General features: G+C 38.5%; 1 non-coding gene and 1 pseudogene across 1 annotated transcript; both read right to left on the reverse strand.

The window, feature by feature from the left end:
• Nucleotides 1-546: 546 nt before the first annotated feature.
• LOC145581020 (aldehyde dehydrogenase family 2 member B7, mitochondrial pseudogene) lies at nucleotides 547-987 on the reverse strand (annotated as a pseudogene).
• Nucleotides 988-9172: 8185 nt separating this feature from the next.
• On the reverse strand, nucleotides 9173-9278 carry LOC145583548 (small nucleolar RNA R71). Its single transcript, XR_014100187.1, has one exon. It is a non-coding gene; the product is annotated as a small nucleolar RNA R71 (small nucleolar RNA).
• Between the last annotated feature and the right edge of the window lie 7582 nt (nucleotides 9279-16860).

The following is a 16860-nucleotide window of genomic DNA, read 5'->3' on the forward strand; positions in this document are numbered from 1 at the left end:
TGATGCTAAACTTGATTGCATGATTGAATTGATTGACATGATCACTTGATATCGATTTGATCATAATTGGTTGAGTATTTGATTATGTTTCTTCTTATTGTTTAGCACTAGAGAAATCTAAGTTGGAGAGTATGGGGATGATTAATTGAATGCTCCTAATTGCTCCTACTATTTGTCTTTACATTGCTTGACTCCCTAATTAGCTTAGTTATCATGAATGCATGTTGATCCCCGTTCCCTAGTGTTTCATTTGTTTGTTTCTTGGTTTAGGTAGTTGATTAGTTTTAGCTTTAACCTTCGACTTCGACCTAGCTTAGGCGTTAATTGGATATACTTGAACATAACCATTTCTAGTGGTTCGACCCTTGACTTACCACTATACTCGTATTTAGGTTTGCTAAGTGATTATAAATTTGTTTGGCTCTAGGGAAGATTAGATAATGACCCAAATTTCCCTACGTCACCCATCCTATGAAATTCCAACGTTGAACCATTGTCAAAAGAAACCCAAATACATGTTCTTAAACCCAACTAGCTTAGCTTATTTCAACACCAACCAGCATAATATCTCATTAGATGAACACACAATGGTAATTCGGCTTTAGCAGCTTGCTCATATGGCTTGCCATTATCCAAAGTCTCAAGAGCAGCTATCTCATCAATATGCTGCTAAAGTAAATCAGCAAATTTGGACATAATTTTTTACCTTTCCTGAAAAATAACAATATAGACTTATTTACTGCTGTTTTATTATTGCCTGTATAATATCAATTTTAATGCAAGAAGCTAGCTGATTACATAAGCAGTCATCTTAGGACAAGGCCCTTCATCAAATGCTTTGCAAGCAGCAACTACTGCATGATTAATATCCTCAACATCATCCTCAGCAACTTCTGAAATCACATTTCCTATCCTAGGATCGTAAGTTTTGATTTTTTTACCTGAAACAGATGGAGAGCTATTAATCATCATTGCTTTAGCAATCATTAGTAAATTTTCTCTTCTGATTGGTCTTCATTAATAGCATAGTAAAGATCCTCAGTGGCAATCATTGTATGCAGAATCCAAAAATTTTCTGTCTATAAGTAGCTGAGTATATTTTACACTCACATGTGGAGTAATAGGATCCTCAATTGCAGCCGCTATGCTGTATCTGCTCACCACTTGTCTGTAGTGACTAATCTTTCCTGAAAAATTAAATAAAAGAATAATTTATACTCGTATATCATTACTATACATGTTAGACCACGTGTGTATTACACAGAGCTACATCCAAGTTTCAAGTTTCAACTAATAAAATTTCACCTATTTTGAAGCTAAGCAATCAGTAACTACCTATGTCAGACCTGTGTGTGTATTTCACAGAGCTACATCCCCTGAACTTTATGTAGTGTTGTTGCCCTACCAAGGCTAATGCTACTGTTGATTCCCTGCCATGGCTTACTGCTGCCCTGCCATGGCTTGTTGATGTTGTGCTATCAAAAACCTCATGCACACCAACACAACACATTGGCTAAACACTCAAACTCCAAAAATAGAAACACATGCATAATCCTCGATCAAGACTCACACTCATCAACACACAAGCATCTATCTCCCCCCCCCTTCTCTAAACCTTGCAAACCGCAACCATCAATGCCACCTCAACAACCAATACAACACACAACTCTTAGCAGCATCTCAAATCAAATTTAATTTTCAATTTTTTTCATAATTCGCACAAACTCATACACAAAATGTCAGAAAATTCACATAATTTTGAACTTTAAAATTTTTTTTCTCATTATAGAACAAGGTTCGCATGTTAAGGTGGATGTGTGGAAACACTTTAAGAGATAGAATCAGAAATGAGGTTATTCGCAAGAAAGTAGGTGTGGCGGGCATTGTAGATAAATTAAGGGAAAATCGTCTGCGTTGGTTTGGACATGTAAGACGGAGACCCGAGGGTGCACCGGTGCGAAGAGTGGAAGAGTGGGACCATGGAGGGATTAAACGAGGAAGAGGGAGACCAAAGATGACTTGGTTGGAAGGAGTGAGGAAGGATATGAAGTGCATGGATTTACGTGAGGATGAAGTTTTGGATCGTAAGGGATGGAGGAGAAAGATTTATGTTGATGACTACACGGAATAATCAAATTTGGTTCATGTTAGCCGACCCCACTTTTGGGATTAAGGCTTTGATTGATTGATTGATTGATTGATTTTATAGAACAAGGTTATCACATGACCAATTTCATTCTTTACCAAGATTTATTTTACTTTTACGGAGATTTTATTTACTTTTGAATTCAATTAGTTTATTTTTATAAAATTTGTATCTACTTTAACAGGATAAGATTATGAAATAATAGAATGCAACTAGAGTTTAAAGTATATTATACACGAGGCAGTAAAATCACCCCCATTTTAACTTTCTAATCTGATAAGAGAAAACACAAGCTACATTTTTTGATTGCTCGTATTATAAATCATAAGTTCAGTTTTTTTGTTTACTTTAGAATGTTATCAATATACTTTTATTTGGTTTCCATCCACTTTTGAAATTGAAAAAATAATACTCATAGGAGACATTAATAGTTCAATAACAACACAGTGTGTAAGCAGCAAGTAATATAAGCTTAGATTTAGTTTAGTACAAAATAATTAGCTTGTGTTTAGAGTAGTAGCTCTAAATATATATATATATATATATATATATATATATATATATATATATATATATATATATATATATATATATATATATATATATATATATATATATATATATATATATATATATATGCAAAATATAAGATAAAAACTAACATTAAAAAAAAATTATAGATTCAATCATCATAAAATTACCATTAGAATTCACTCAATTCACATAGATTTGTTCATAAACTCACCAAATTCACATAAATTTCAATGTCGATGTTTTCAGATCTAGGTATTTTAGGAATAATTCTAGCAACAAAATCAATCACTAATCACTATAATCATTCATAATTTAACCTAAAAACAGCTGATTTTTTACAAAAATTTAAAGTGTAATAGGACTCATTGAGGCAATTTGTCAAACAGTTAGTGTGCATTAACAAATTTATTTTACTTCGTTCACAAACTCACAAAAATTCACATAAATTTTGAGATGAACTCTGATAAATACCTGCTTTTTAGCTTGAATTTACAAATTGAGTGGGAACTAAGAATCGCGGAAATTTTTTTTCAACAAATCCCCAAATCTAAATATTAGCCTATGAATCTCCAAAATAAACGCCCGAAACGAAAATTGAAGCAAAAAACACTGTAAAATGGTACAAATTTCGATTATCCAAGAATTTAAGTGTACATATATTAAAAATTATACATAATTTAAGAACAAATTTACTGGAATTCGAAGAAAGTAGAAGAATTATGAATTCATCTTCGTTTTTTGCTGAGAAATAGAGAGGGAAATTGCCAATTACTTTTGGAACGTAGAGAGAGAAATATGTTAGTGCGTGAGATTAATTTGGGCCGCTAGATCGCGCGCCTTTTGTGTTAGATCTGACGGTCCAGATTAGTTCTTAAGTTCTCATTATTCAGCTAGTTCTCACGGTAACCCGTATCTATATATATATATATATAGGGAGATGAAAATTGTTTTCCTAATGCAAATGTTGCATTTAGGATCTTATAGACTATTTCTATGACAATTACTTCTGGAAAAGATGTTTTTCAAAATTGAAGATGTTGAAATTATAATTGCAGTCTACTATGATACAAGAAAGGCTTAATGGATTAGCGTTGATATTAAATGAAAACCATTTTTTTGAGAAGGTGGAATATACAGACATGGTTGATGAATTTGCTTCAAAAAGTGGTAGAAGAATAGCTATGTTTAAATAGTTTGATGATTTAATAATTTGAGATTGTATTTTGATACTAATCAAATTATTTACTAGGTTGCTTTTTTGAGTTTTGTTTAAAAATGTTGTTATATTATAACTTCGTAAAAAAAACATTAGGGCCCAATTTTTAAGTTTAGAAAAGGACCCCAAAATGATTAAAACAACCCTGCGTCTCTCCACAACAACCTACTGCCGAAAACAACTCGCCTTATCCTTAAGCGATAACTAGTCGTCCCCCGCTTCACCATCAACACTGGAAAAGGCGGCAAGCACCATAAACAAGACTATTACATGCATTTGGCCTATGTGATCCGTGTGATATGTCGAGACCTCCCCTCGACCGCCAAAATATCCGTTGAGACTAAAGAAACCATCCAAAAGTGCATTGCTAAGTTCATCGGCTTCATATTAAATGAGGCCAATGACATATATAAGGTGGAGTATCGCATGGTGATTATTGTGGATGACTTGATAGAAGTCATTTATAAGCTAGGGTTTGGCCACTATGCCGGACCCTTCTCGACTCTCATTCATAGGTATCGTGAGGTGGAGGGTAAAGATAATACTCAGGCTCCATATATGAGATTGTATGGGCCCATTCCTAAAGGACCTGCTGTGGTTGTCCTACCTCTCGTGCTGAAATCTTACAACTACAACCCCAATAAAGGAGTAAGGGTGGTTGACGACATTGCTTGTGATCACGGCGAATATGTTAACCTAGGGTATGGTGGTAGTGGTGAATATGTTGGCTATGGAAATGGTGGTACAATTAATGGTAATAGTATAATGAACAATAATGGTGGGAGTTCTAGCAATAACAATAATGGTGTTGGTCAATATGTTTACCATGGGTATAGTAATGTAATTAATGGTACTACTATGCCGAACTTTAATGGTTAGAGTTAAATTAATAATATTAGGTATTGTAGTATAAATAATAATAATACTATTATGAAGATTAGTTTGATAATGTTAGGAGCTCTACTAATAGCATTGGTGGTGGTTGAGTTGAATACATCAACCATGGGTGTGGAGTGGGTGGCATTGGTGACAGGAATGGTGTCCTTTGAAAAAGTGTATTATTCCGATAGAGGGTTCTAATTACTAGAAAGATAATTATTCAGTGAGGTCAAGTGATCGGAATGCCTAACTGGAGACTGCTTTCGATCAGTAATATTAATGTACAATTAATATTACAGCTTAATCTTGACTGAACCCTTCGAGTCACACCCAAGCAAACAGACGATCCGTCGCGACGAATTAATCCGAAAAGAATTAAAGAGTCACTCGAGTATTATTAACATAGACGTCGGATATCGAACTGGGAGGGTCAAGACCGAGCGTCACAAGTCGAGTCGAATTAAAAAGACGACAAGATGGTAAAAATCAAGTAATCAACAAAGTACCAAAAATACCCCTAGCATTGGAATGCCTCGAGCAAACCGAGTTCTAGGGGCCCAAGTACTAGCATGGTAGCTAGTATGCCCGCCGCACCAAGCCGAGGTTGCTAGTAGCGCTGGTTGGTGCGGCCACAACATGCTAGCATGCGCGTGCTAGCATCGCCAGCTAGCAACATCGCCGGCACACACAAGCATGCTAGCAAGTTAGCAACGCTAGCAGGCCAGTAGCATGCTAGGCCATGCTAGCGATAGGCGCCCAAGGCCTCGCCCAATAGCCCGCATGTATGCGGAGTGTGCTGGGCCGAGGTAGCAGCCCGCACCAAAGGCCAGTAGGCCCAAATAAGGTCACCAGGCGCCAGCAAGGCTGGCTGCGGCTAGTTGACGCATTTTGGTTGGACCCGAGAGAGAGTGTAAGGGGCGATTTTTGGATGCTTGGGGAGCAAGGGAGTTGGTCCCCCTCTTGTGGTTCTCACCTACTCTCTCCCTCTTGTTTTGACACTTGTTGATTATTAATTGCATTGCTTTTTCTTTTGATTTTTGATTTAAAATTAAAATAGAAAATGGAATTTTACCAACTCTTTCACATTGATGGGAGAGTGGAATGTTCATGGGATTTCTTTATAAATACCAAAGCATTGGGATTTGAGAAACGCACTTGAGTTGAGCTTGAAAGCATCATCCATAAGGTTAAACACTTTTGTTCACATACTCGAGTAGTTTTATTTTGGCAAAACCCGGCTAAGTGATGGAAGGTGAATTCTAGGTCGTTGGAAACTAAAATTCCTCCAATCAAAGTAAAAATATAACCAAACCTACACCTAGTAATAGGGCGAGTTCGGGTCGAACCACTAGGAATGAGGGGAAATTTGCTACGGTCAATGTCAAGCTACATCGAAGTGTAAGAGGTAGTGTAGGTTATCTAAATTCAACTAAACAAACAAAGTAAATCAATATATCAAAACACTAGGGATTTAGGATCCACAAGTACTTGAAATGAACACACACTAATCGGGTTGGAGATTGATTAATTCGAGTATTGCGAGGGAAGATAGACAATGCAATCAAAAGAGCTCGACAAGCTATCTCCTAGAAGTCTAACTAGCGCTAACTATGAAAGACTCTAACTAGGAACGTCACAAACCTAGCTCAATTGACAAATGCGAGCTAGAAATCAATGGTCCGTATCAATGTAGACACACAATGCAATTTAGCATGAAGAACAAGGTAGATCACTCCTTACAATCCATACACATGCACAAAATCAATCAACCAATTTAATCACAATGCTAAATCAATCAAAACCCACCCCAATTAGCTGTGATCCATCACTAATACATGCTTCACCACATCCCCAGCAAGCAAACTACTCACAATCCATTAAAGAAATCAAGAACAAAGCTATTCAATTCATCAAATTCATCATCATCATTCCAATCAAACCAATTTAATTAAACAATCAATAAACTTGAACAATCAACAAAGTTATTGAATTCAAAAGCTAAAGATTGAATTAAAGTAAAGAAGGTTCTTACAAACTTGATCAAATCAAAGGAAATGAGCTTGAAATCAAACCAATTGTACCATCATCAATCATCAATCACTAATCTTCAAGTTTCTCTCTCTACAAACCTAAAAACCTAGTGTTTCTCTCTATGAGAAAATTAAAACCTGATGAGTGAGTGTCATTTATGACACTCTTAGGCTAGGTTTTCTTTATAGTTTTATTCTCATTTTTAGTCCTTTATTCCGTGTTTTTACATAATAATGCTTGCTTTGCGTGTTTGTGTGTAAGTTTAGAGAAATGCATGCTTTTAATGGTTTTCTTGTCATTTTGTTCATTTCTCGACTATTCTCTCGATTCTTTGTTCCCTTGATTTGTTTTGTAGGTGTGTTGAGTTTCCCGAGGTATGATCACCAAGGAGGAAGCTCGAGTGCATTCAAGAAAGTTGATGGAGCAAGGTTCGGGATTTCGAAAGCGCAATTCAAGCTAGCTCCGCAAGCTCGAGGGCCTTGGAAGTTATGCTTTGGCTCGAGGTATTCTAATGCTTAGAAGATAAAGGAGCTGCCCTTCTCACGAGCATCTCCTCGAGTGCACCAATGATAAGGATGCTCGGGAGCGCGGAGAATGATCGAGCAAGCGAAGGAGGCAAGGCCACGAGCACCCAGCAGGGGTGTGTACGCGCGGCACAGGGGGTGCGTACGAGCAGACCCACTTGTGCGCGCGCGCGGCCTGGTGGTGTGCGCGCACCAGGCGCCCCGCCCCCTTCGCTCGTTTCTTCTCTTTATACCCTTAAACTTTTCCTTTTTAGGAGGATGACTTAATTTGTACTTGACATATCTTTTTCCAGATTTAGTAGAGAGAGAAAGTAGAGTGAGAAGCTTAAGATACTTGATTGTACTTGAATTTGATCTTGGATTTCAATTTGGTCTAGGATTTCTTCTTCTCATCAATGAAAGTTTGTGAGATTTTTTTCCTTTGAATTTACTTCTATTGAATTTCCTTTAATTTTTTAAATGTTTGATTTGGATTTCCTTCTTTTCTTTAGAATTTGTTGAGAGATTGAATTCCTTCTTGATTAAACTTGAAACGAATATGATTTTGATTGAATTTATTTGTTTGTCAATTTCACCATGATTAGTGAGTAGATTAGTTGCTAGGGAGAAGGGGAAGCATGCTAGATTGATGATTTTTGCTAGTTGATGATCCTTGATTCATTGAATTGTTGCAATTAAGTTGGTTGACATGGTTGTGCATGTGATTAATTAGACTAGGAGTGATCAACCTATAAGATTAATCTAGATTGCATTGCAAATTTCAATGACATGAACCCTTGATTTGAGAATTGCTTTAATTGATTGATTTTGATTGTGATTTTCCTAGTTAGGCATTCATAATGAACCCTAGCTTGGCTTATAGGAGATAGCTCTTGAATTCCTTTGATTGCAACTATTGTTTGTCCTTTGCAACGTTTGAATTGATTGAGTGATCCTTCAATAAGCACAATCATTGAGCTTGCATGTGGAACCAATATCCCTAGTGTTTAGTATATTGAATTTCTCGATTAATCTAGTTTTCTCGATACATAGTTACCAACCGCATCTTCCCTCAATCTTGGAAGTAGCTTAACCTAGGCTATAGCTTGCACCTACTCATTCCCTTGGGTTCAACCCTTGACATACCATATACTCGTATTAGGTTGGTTGAGAGTTTATAAATTTTCTTTGGCTCTAGGAAAGGGTAGAAAACGACCTACTTTTCCCTATGTCAAAAATGGCGCCGTTGCCGGGAAGTGATATTGGTGCTTTGTTATAGTTGTTGAGTCTATTTTACCTTTAATTGAAAATACAAAAAGATTTCTTTTAGGCTACATTTGTAGCTGTGTTACTAACCATTTCTTTTGAGATTTTATGCATAGAGCACGTGGTCGTTCACTAGTGCCATTTGATCCGGAAATTGAGAGAACTATTGCAAGGTTAAGGGGTGCTAGACGATCTTTAAGCCCTAGCATTTCAAGTGAAGAAGAACCACAACAAGAGGAACAAGAAAGAATGGGAGAAAATTCGAGGGTGGCGTTGAAAGAATTGAGGATTCCCGGTGCATATAGATTTGAGAGTGGGATTGCTCCACCTACAACACCGGCAAATGACGTTGAAATAAGACCGGCAATGATCACTTTGATAGAGAGGCGATAATTTAGTGGGGCCAAGTATGAAAGCCCGCTAAATCATCTCAAGGAGTTTGAAAAGTATTGCAATACTATCAAGGTTTTTCCCTTTTCTCAAATAGGGCGTGCCTTGGAATGGCTAGACAAGGAAGTCAACCCGAATTCTCTATGGACATGGAATGAAGTGACCAAGGAGTTCCTATCCCGTTTTATCCACAAAAGAAAACGGCGGAGGCTAGAGCTTTGATTCAAGGTTTCAAGCAAAAACCTAGTGAGAGTCTCTATGAAGCATTGGAGAGATACAAAGAGTATCAAAGAGAATGTCCTCACCAAGGAATTCCTACTTACCAAATTATTCAAATCTTCTATGGAAGCCTTAGTCCTCTAGGAAAATCATGTTTAGATGGAGGAGCCGGAGGTCCTATCATGAACAAAACGGAAGAGGAAGTGGTGGACATAATTGAAGACGTTGTGAGGTACTATAGAGATTGGCAAGATGGAGAAAGAGAGTCAACTAGCAAGAGTAGCTCTTCGGTGTACTCGGTTAATCATCTAAATGTAATAAAAAATCTATCCTCACAAATGACAAACTTGGGGAAGGAGATGTCTGCTATCAAGGCGAAGTTGGAAAGTGCTACCTACCAAGTTTCAAGTCTTCCCTCCCAATCTAAGGGGAGAGGTATGTCTTCTAATTCTCAACCCCCTCCCACTTCTAATAACATGCCTAGTGGATGCTTGTTTTGTGATGATTGTGGGTCGTATGATCATGATGTTTCTAGTTGCCCTCATGCATGTATGGACGTTTGTGATGATCAAGACGGAAATGTGAATGAGCATGTGAACTATGTGTCAAATAATCATGATTTTAGGTTTGAAAATTAAAGAGGTCAATGGAATAGGAATTACAACAACCATGAAATTTTGACAACTACAACCAAGGTAGTGGTAATAGGAACCATGGGAACCAAAATTCCCGAGGTAACTATAACAACCAAGGTTATAGTAGCCAAAATCATAACCAAAATTATGGTAATCATAACCAAGGGTATGGTAACCATAATCAAGGTAGAGGTAATTGGAACAATAAAAATAGGGGAAATTTTCAAAATAATTCTCAAAGGGGTCCCCCACCCGGATTTGCTCCAAAGGCCCAAATTGATAATTCCCATGTTCAAACCTCTTCTTCTTCACATAGAACAAATTTGGAAGAAATCATTGAAAATCAAACAAAGTTGTTGAACACTTACATGGCCGCAAGTGACAAGAAATTTAATGAAATGATGACTTGTAATAAGATGCTTGAAAACCAAATTTCTCAACTTTCTAATGCTTTGAAAGACCATGCTAGTCCTTCTTCTTTACCTCCCCAAGGCCTAGATCCCAAGAGACCGGTCAATGCTTGTCACAAGGAGTGGTAATGTTCTTGAGGAGAGTTTGCCTAGGAAGAGTGAGACCAAGGAGGGCACAAAAGAGGTTTTGGTTGAAGATGAGAGAGATGGTGCATCTTTGAGTGAGGTTGAGATTGAGAAGCCTTGTGAGGTGAGAGTGAAGAAAGAAATTGTGAAACCCAAGCTTCCTTATCCACAAAAATTCATGAGACACAAGTTAGATGAACAATTTTGAAGATTCATTGACATGCTCAAGCAACTTCACCTTTATCTACCATTTACCGAAGTAGTCACCCAAATGCCTAACTACGCAAAATTCCTCAAAGACATTTTGAGTGGTAAGAGGACTTGTGATGGTGTAGAGACGGTGAACTTGACCTAGAATTGTAGTGCAATCATAATGAACAGGATACCACCTAAGCTAAAAGACCCCGAAAACTTTTCCATCCCTTGTGCCATTTATAAAATGCAAATTGAGAGTGTCTTGTGTGACATAGGAGCTAGTGTTAGCCTTATGCCATATTCGGTGTACCAAAGACTTGAGCTAGGGGAACTCTTACATACTAACATCACTTTGCAATTGGTCGATAGGTCAATTAAGTTTCCTAAGGGTAAGGTAGAGGATGTTCCTTTGAGGGTTGGGAAATTTGTTATTCCGGTGGATTTTGTGGTGCTTGAGATGGACGAAGATGCTAACATTCCTATCATTCTAGGGAGACCATTCCTTGCTACTTCGGGTGCTTTGATAGATGTAAAAAGTGCTAAAATTTCACTCAAAGTAGGGGATGAGGTGATAGAATTGGATTTGAATGATATTATGAAGTATCCAAGTTCTTCTTTAGAAAATTGCATGTTGATTGATTCTCTTGACCATGTTGTGTCTTCTATGCATGAGCAATTGCTCACTTCTAACGATGCTCTTCAGAATGTGTTGTTGAATAAGGAAAAGATAGGTGCTCCTAGCAAGGAGATGGCTTTGTATGAAGATGTGCTCAATGGAATCCTTGAGGATGTTGAAGAGCAAATGTGTATGAGCATTTCTAGCCAAGAAGCGTTGCAAGTGGCTACATCAAAGGAAGGTAAAGGTGTTCCAATGGTTGAGCTCAAAACTCTTCCATCATACCTTAGGTATGAATTCTTGGGACCCAACTCCACCTGTGATTGTTAGCTCTTCTTTGAGTGAGCGCCAAGCTCAAGTGTTGTGTGATGTTTTGAGAAAGCACCAGGGTGTTTTGGGTTATAACACAAATGACCTCAAAGGTATAAGCCCCGCTTTATGTACACATCACATAACCCTTGAGGAGGGTGCTCTACCTTCTATTGAGAGACAACGAAAGCTACACCCCCAAATGGGAGAGGTAGTGAAGAAAGAGATCACCAAACTTTTGGATGCGGGAATTGTACACCCCATTTCAAGTTCTAGGTGTGTCTCTCCCATTCATGTTGTCTTAAATAAAGGAGGCATGACCATCGTTGAGAATGAGAAAGGTGAGCTCATTTCGACGAGGACGGTCACTAGATGGAGGATATGTATAGACTATAGACGTCTAAACACGTCCACTAAGAAAGATCACTTCCCCCTTCCTTTAATTGATCAAATGCTTGAGAGACTAACGAGGCACAAGTTCTATTGTTTTCTTGATGGTTATTCGGGATTTTTCCAAATCCCTATCCACCCGGACAACCAAGAGAAAATGACCTTCACTTGTCCATTTAGAACATTTGCTTACAGGAGAATGCCGTTTGGCCTTTGTAATGCTCCCGCAACATTTCAAAGATGCATGATGAGTATATTTGGAGATATGTTGGTGGAGGAAATGGAAGTGTTTATGGATGACTTCTCCGTGGGCGGTGTTTCATTTGAGGCATGTCTTGAAAACCTTGAGAAATGTTTGGCAAGGTGTGAGAAGGTGAACTTGGTTTTGAATTGGGAGAAGTGTCACTTCATGGTGGAGGAAGGTATAGTCCTTGGCCATAAGATTTCTCACAAGGGGATAGAGGTGGACAAAGCAAAAATTGAGGTTATTGAGAAGCTTCCACCTCCGGTTAATGTGAAAGGAGTGAGATCTTTCATAGGACATGCCGGGTTTTATAGAAGATTCATCAAGGATTTCTCGCTCATTGCAAAGCCCCTCAATGATCTTCTCCAAAAGGTTGCCGAGTTTGTATTTGATGATAAGTGTTTAGAGGCATTCAATAAGTTGAAGAAGGCTCTAATCTCTACTCCTATTATTCAAGCACCGAGATGGGATTTACCTTTTGAGTTGATGTGCGATGGGAGTGATTCGACAATTGGAGGTCTCCTGGGTCAAAGAGTGGAAAAGAAGCTACATGTGATCTATTATATGTCCAAGACTCTAAACGGTGCTCAAAGGAACTACACCACAACGGAAAAGGAGTTTTTGGCTATTGTTCATGCTTTTGAAAAGTTTCGTTGTTATTTGTTAGGTTCACAGATCATGCGGCTCTCAAGTACCTTTTTGCCAAGAAAGAATCAAAGCCTAGGTTGATCCGGTGGGTGCTCAAACTTCAAACTTTTGATATTGAGATTAGGGATAAGTGAGGAGCGGAAAATGTTGTGGCGGATCATCTATCTCGTCTTGAAGATTCTCAAATTCATGATGATGGTTCTCCAATCGAGGATAGGATGCTTGATGACTTCTTATATGCTATTAAGGAAAAGGAGTTCCCATGGTTCGCCGACTTAGTGAACTTTCTTATATGTGGGGAGTTTTCACCTTCCTTTTCTAAGAATCAACAAAAGAAGCTCAAGAGAGAGGCGAGACACTATGTATGGGATGATCCCATCTTGTATAAGCGAGGATTTGATGGCTTACTTAGGCGCTGTGTTCCAAACAAAGAGGTGCCTAGTGTTTTGAAGATGTGCCACTCGGATCCGAGTGGTGGTCATATGGGTGTTTCTAAAGCCGCCACCAAGATTCTTCAAAGCGGTTTATGGAGGCCGCATCTCTTCAAGGATTCATGGGGTTTTATTAAGACATGCGACCGTTGTCAACGAGTTGGGAATATCTCCAAGCGAAATGAGATGCCTCAACAACTGATTCTTGAATTAGAGGTATTTGATGTTTGGGGAATAGATTTCATGGGACCGTTTCCCTCATCTTTTGGAAATAAATATATTCTTGTTGCAGTGGATTACGTGTCTAAATGGGGTGAGACCATTGCTTCCCCAACTAATGACCACAAGGCGGTAATGAAGTTGTTCAAGAAGGTCATTTTCCCAAGGTTTGGTGTTCCAAAGGCGGTGATAAGCGATAACGGTTCTCATTTTATTCACAATTCCTTTCAAAAGATGTTGCGAAAGCATGGAGTTCATCAACGATTTGGCCTTCCATATCATCCTCAAACAAGCAGCCGAGTCGAGGTTTCCAATCGTCAAATCAAGTTAATCCTTAAAAAGACGGTTGCAAGAAATATGAAGGATTGGTCGGACAAGTTGGATGATACTCTTTGGGCTTATAGAAGGGCTTTTAAGACACCAATAGGTACCACTCCATACTTCCTAGTCTATGGAAAATCATGCCATCTCCCGATTGAGCTCGAACACCGTGCTTTGTGGGCAATCAAGAAGATAAGCTTTGATTTGGCAAGTGCGGGGGAGAAAAGGTGGTTAGATCTTCATGAGCTAGAGGAGTTTTAATTTGATGCTTATGATTGTGCTAGTGTTTACAAAGCTCGTTCCAAGGAAACTTATGATAAGCTTATTGAGAAGAAAGAGTTTTGTGTTGGTGATAAGGTTCTTCTCTACAATTCGAAAATGAAGTTGTTTCCAAGAAAGCTCATGTCAAGATGGAGCGGTCCTTACTTGTTTAAAAATGTTTTTCCTAGTGGTGTTGTAGAGGTTTCAATGATGGATTCTTCGTCTCCATTTAAGGTCAATGGCCATCAACTCAAGAAGTACTTCGATGGTGCTTTTGTTGGCCTTATTCACATGCTTCTTCTCCGACAACCACCTTAATAGATGAAGAACGTCAAGCTATGACGTTAAACAAGCGCTTCCCGGGAGGTAACTCGGTTTTCTAACCCTTTTCTTTGGATTTTTCATTTTTCTATATCTTTTATTTTTGAGAACTCATCTTATTCTTCTTTGTGTTCTTGATTTTAGGTGCCGTGAGATTGGATCGATGAAAATTTCCAACAATTTCGGTGTTAATTTAAGGTTTCACGAGGTTTGGCTAAGCTTGGGTGAAGAAGCTTGTTGGGGTTTAATGCTCTCGTGTTTGCATTTTCATTGATTTTCTACTCTTTTTCGAGTGCGTTTTCAACTATCTCGTTAGTGCAAATACGAGAGTATTTTCATGGCCAAAATTTTCTTGCTTGGTGCACACGCATCATAGGTTGCGCGCGCGCACCATAGGGGTTAGAAATTTAAGCTAATTTTGATGAAATTTGACGATTTTTGAACCCCCCTTCCCCGTACTCCCTTGGTGCGCACGCACCACCATCCCTGCGCGCGCTCCCCAAGAGGGTCAGATTTTTAGCCTTGTTTTGGTGTGTCACAAGCAAACTCAGCCCCCCTAGCCCCTACCTGGTGTGCACGCACCACCTAGTTGCGTGCACGCACCAGGTAGGTCAGATTTTTTGGCGTTGTGTTGCGTAATTCCAAGCAGAGCAGCCCCCCTGCTGTCGCTGGTGCGCACGCACCAACCCCTCTGTGCGCACGCACCATCGACAGCAGCATCCAACCCCTTTTTCGTGCCCCTTTCATTCCCAAACCCTCCCTTATTCACTCCTCTCTCTAACCCCGACTTCCCCTTCATTCCTCTACTCTTTCATTGTTCATAAACCCGTTCAATCTCTTTGAATACTCAAGCACATTCATCCTTTTTATTTTCAATTCATCACAAATTACATTAACCTCATTTCAAATCTTTCAAAAATAAAAAAAAATAAAAAAAAAAGAAACTGAAATTTTCGATTTTATTTTCGAAAATTTAGGGCTAAAATTTGACTTTTTGAGGTTTTATTTTGGTGCTTGAATCTTAACTTTGGGTGTTCTAATTGTTCTATATTCATCAATTGTGCAATTTGCAAGTAATTCAAAGCTTCATTGAGGTATAATTTCTCATTTTCTAGTCATCTTCTTCCTCATTTTTGAAGCTTGTAATCCTTGTTTTTGCTTTCAAGGTAGAACTCCATTGTTGGTTCTTTTAACTTGTAATTTGTGTTGAATGATGTTATTGGATGTTAAATTGAAGCTTTTTCATGATGAATTTGTATACCTTGCTTGAATCCTTGATTCACCATTGTTGGTCATTTTCTCTCTCATGGGTATTCTATATGATAGTTTCATTTCTTTGATAATTCAATGTTTTGGGATTAATTTGCTCACAATGATTCATGATTTAGTCTCTTGTGTCCAATTTTGCCTTTACTTCATAACTAGTTGCTTCAAGCTTATGTCTCAATATTCATGGCATTGTTCATGTGTGACCATTTCTTGTTTCATTTTTGATTGATTAATGTTTGTGCTTGATTTTAGAGCAAATTCTTTTGAATATTCTTGAACAATGATAATTGTACATGAATTGCTCATGAATTGCTTTGCTTCTTGTAGATGGTTCCCATCCGTCATAAGAAGCGTGCTAGAACAAGTTCAAGCAAAGCTAGGCACGTTGTTCCGCCTCCCCCCGAGGTTGTAGAGACATATGACATTGAATTGTCTAAGGAATTACATTGGGATAGGTTCAAGCAACTATCCAAGCGGAAGCTCAAGTCAACAAGATTCTACAATCATACAACAACCAAGCTACTTGGAATAGATGATGACGTTCGCTACCTAGCCAAGAACCTCGGTCTCTTAGAGTTCTTGGATTTGAGCGCCCCTACCTATGCTAGGGTGACATATGAGTTTCTATCATCCCTTGAAGTGGTCCGAGAGTCAAGTGGTGATTCTTCGAGAACTTTGACCTTTCAACTTTTCAATAATGATCATCGGTTGTCGAAGTCACAACTTTGTTCCTACTTTCGGTTTCCTTGGGCCGTTGATGAAGACCATCTTGTCTATCCGGCCAATGGAAAAATGACTAGCGACCATGAATATGATGAACTCAGGTGGTGTCGGCGTATCTCTAATGAGCGGAAATATGAGCCTCAAACTTCTAAATCCGAATCGATCGTTCATCCGGCCATGAGATACTTTAATCGTATTCTCACTTATGCCCTTTGCTCTAAGGACTCTTTGGGAGCTATCTCCCGCGAGGAGCTTTGTTGGCTATGGATTGCCGACCAAGAGTCGCATGAGATCGAGCTTGTAGATTTCACTCAACATTTAATCAACCGATTTTTGGATATCCGAGATGGTGTTTCGCTTTCGAAAAGCATCCAAATTGGAGGAATGATCTCTATCATCGCTCTTTGCCTCAATGATTCATATATAGATTTGCTATGCGAGCTCCCTCCGATAGTTGACCCTAGGGAGAAGACGCTTACTCATTTCCTCAATATCTATGCCCTTGTGAACCAAAAGTTCCTTGATCGTACCAAGAAGCATAATGTTTTCATATGGAAG

This window comes from Chenopodium album, chromosome 15 (assembly GCF_948465745.1).
Source record: "Chenopodium album chromosome 15, dcCheAlbu1.1, whole genome shotgun sequence".
NCBI classification, from domain to species: Eukaryota; Viridiplantae; Streptophyta; class Magnoliopsida; order Caryophyllales; family Amaranthaceae; genus Chenopodium; species Chenopodium album.